The 3,486-nt window shown below is 37.2% G+C and overlaps 1 protein-coding gene across 1 annotated transcript in view; it reads left to right on the top strand.

The window, feature by feature from the left end:
* The window catches only part of LOC117176646 (carnitine O-palmitoyltransferase 1, muscle isoform), a 168,312-nt gene that overhangs the window by 130,097 nt on the left and 34,729 nt on the right, over positions 1-3,486 (top strand). The gene's annotated exons all lie outside the window — the stretch shown is intronic.

The raw sequence follows: 3,486 nt of genomic DNA, 5'->3' as shown, positions 1-3,486 counted from the left end.
GGGAGCTCTTCTTAATATTTTGACACCAAAATCATGTCGATACACCTTACCGACTGCGAGTAAAGCCACCCACGCTTTAACTTGACAGACTGTATGTAATTATAATTAGTTTGAAGATCAGTAGATGACAAAACTCTCGTAACTGCAGTGGTGTCAGAGGAGTGTGCAGTAGTCATTTCACGAGTGGATGTGCCCAGTCCGTGCCCATGCCCCCCACCACTGTAATCACTATGCGCGCTCAGCCACTGAGCCCGGGAGAGTTCAAGCGGTTCGACCTCTTCATGTTCACGTTACAGTAACCTGTACAGCACAACTGGTATAACATTGCGCGCAATTATACAGCATTTCGTTTCTTGATTTATTTACAAAATAAATCAACCTTACATAATATAACATAAACATTACCTAACAACCTTACAATACATCAATCAAATTTACGACCAATAAGCCTCTATAGATTTAGTCTAAAGAATATAATCGGTTAAGTTATTTTCAATTGTAACTGCAAAAGTTACTTTATTTGAAATAAGTTGGGTAGACCAGGGTAAACTTAATCATTGGAACAAATTTTTCAACGTTAGTAAAACGTATTGTCTTGTAATGGTATACTATTCTCTCATTTTGAATGACTCAGTTTCAAAAATGCAAGCAATGCAACGATTCCCTGGGTATTGATAAAAATTATTTTATAGGACTTGTATAATAGGAAAATTGTTTAATAAAATAAACACATTTTTAAGAAGTGTGTTTTCTATCATTTTCAATAATTTTGTGTTCGTTCAAGTTATATTGAAATAAATTTGGATGGAAACAATATAATAATAGGGATAATAGGGATAAAATGATAAGGTTTTTAAATTTTTTTTTATTAATATTAATTAATTCGTTTTTTTTTAATACCAGTCTTCCTAATCATGAAAATCTATGCTGGGATTTTGAAATCTTCTTGAATACTTTCAAATCCGTGGGATATTGGAAATCCCTGTGGAATGTTTGTGAAATACTTTTGTGATCTTTTGAAATTTTTTAAATTTCTCTCAAAACTTTGGAGAAATCTTCGGAATCTTGGAGATCTTTTCAAAGATTTTGAAATTGATAAAATCTACGAAATCCCTTTGAAATATTTGGAAATCTTGAGAATCGTGAAAATCCCTATGAAAGCCGTTAAAATATTTCTGTACGCTTTGCCACATCTTTGAATTATGTGAAATCATAAAAATCGCTTTGGAATCTTCGGAATCTCTTTGAATCTTTCGGAATAAGTAAAATGTTAAAAATCCCTGTGAAATCTTTGTGAAACACTGATTGTAATGATAAGACCACCACAAACATTGATAGGGCGGTCTTTTCTAATAATGTTAAATTCCCTTAGAAAAAATTTATTTTTATCTTTTAGCCAGGTTTCAGTTCATACGATGATGTCGTAGCTGTGAATAATTCTCTCCTAGAACGCTTTTTTATGGATTATGTCACGGCTATTCCATTGTAGAATTCTTAATTTTTCCAGATTACCCATTATGGATAAATAAAAGATTTTAAGGGATTGAGGAAGTGGTATTTGGATTCGGGGTATTAAGCAGAGGGCTATTGAATTTACCTAAAAGTCCACTGCTAAGAAGAGGTAATGGAGGAGCAAAGCGTTGCAGGAGATTCATAATAGATTAAATCATTTCTCTAAGATTTTTGTTTTGAAAATCGGTGGAGAAGGAAGGAGGGGAAGGGGAGTTAATAGGTCGGTTTTGTAGGCATACACCATTTCCGAAAGAGCTAGGAGAACGAGTAAAGTTGGGGTTTTATTAGCAGCTTGGCTATATTGTTAGGAAAACTCCGGACCAAAAGAGATAGAGTCAGCATCAGCTTCTCCTAAAGATGGAAAATTTGAGAAGTTCAAATGAGGTGATGAGGAATCTAGAAAGGATTTTAAGTGAGCGGCAATGGCAGAGTCAATATTTTGGGTCCCTTAGGGAGACGCTTTATCTCTTTTGTAAAGAAAGGCTGCTTTTTTGATACTGATATCATGTAGTGCAGTAATTCTGCGAATTTCCTTCTCTGGAACGTATAAATGGAATTGTTTGTTAACAGCCCAATGTGGTACTTCATAGTTAATACAGACGGTGACGTGAAGTTCTATTAGAGCAGTTCTGGTCTTCATGAGTTTTTTCCCCACATAATAGGCATCCAGGGTTTTTGCACTGGGTTTTCATGTGTCCATATCTAGCATAGCCGTAGCGGAGTTTTGAAGGATGGATGAAAGCAGATGCCGTATATAGGGTTTAGTACAATTTTATATCCTGGGGAAGAAGTTGTCCATCAATAGTGACCAAGACGGTTTTTAAAGGAACCAGGTCACTTTTTTCGTCCTTCTTCGATAAACTGGATGCGTCCAGAATTTTAATTGGAGAGATAGTGTTAGCTTTCAGGTCGTCAATAGTGAGGTCTGTAAGAATTCCCTTATTGACTGCAATACGAGAGACCCTGTAGTTTAGAATTAATGCGCTAAGTCTGGGGCACATAGTATGCAGGTTATCAAACTATGCGGTTGGCAACTTCACCTGAGTTGCATAAGACGGCAAACCTACTCTTCTCTTTTTTTAAATATCTAACACCGCGTTATTAAAAGCTTTGTGTAAAATTGTACCTAAGTTACAAGGGTACATAGGATTTTCTTCCCCGCAATCAACTTCGATAGAATAGGGGTCTCCATTGCAGCAGGAATACCTATTGTTGAGTCTAGGCGACCGAAAGGAGTTTGGGATTGAATTAGACTCGGCGTACCTGACCCTAATGGTGAGTCAATTGTTACTTTCTTTAATTTTATGATATTTCCTTTTTATACCAAAACTCGGTTTAACAGCAGTGGAGAGATGATTTTGATTAGAGGGATAAGGATTGAGAGGGCCCTCGATTTCTTTTAAGAGCGTGGCTAAGGGTCTCCTGGTTTAGGAAAGAAGTTTGATGCGTTTCCATACTTTCGTCAATTATGGTATCATGAAGGTTATGAAGGTTAGAGATTCCAGCCTGCGTGGAGTTAAACTCAGCTTAAAGGCATTGTATGCCTAAGTTCAACACATCCTGATTAATTTCATCATCAGCAATGTCCCCGTCAACGGACCCCATGCTCCGAAAAATAAGCAGGCCGCAAGCGTCGGCACAACAGCAAAACACCCACCTGAACTTTGTGAGAAGATAATAGGAACAAGAACATAACTAAGACAAGCCTCTGGTAGAGAAAGCTTCCTTTCTTCAAAAATTAAGTCAGTAGGACACTTCAATCTTTGTCACCGGCTCTTTCTCGAAAAACACTTAGGCAACTTAAAAGAAGATCGACGACAGCTGTCGACGGCCATCTTCATATTACTTGGTATTACCGGTCACTACCCATCACTACTCATACACGGCCCATTTCGCATATAGGATCATAGACGGTGCTGTTAGTATAGACTTGTATGAGATCTCCTCATCCCTGCTTGAATTAATTGGAGGCGT

This window comes from Belonocnema kinseyi, chromosome 7 (assembly GCF_010883055.1).
Source record: "Belonocnema kinseyi isolate 2016_QV_RU_SX_M_011 chromosome 7, B_treatae_v1, whole genome shotgun sequence".
Lineage (NCBI taxonomy): Eukaryota > Metazoa > Arthropoda > Insecta > Hymenoptera > Cynipidae > Belonocnema > Belonocnema kinseyi.
The sequence above is the reverse complement of the archived record's forward strand: the minus strand, read 5'-3'. Positions and strand labels throughout refer to the sequence as shown.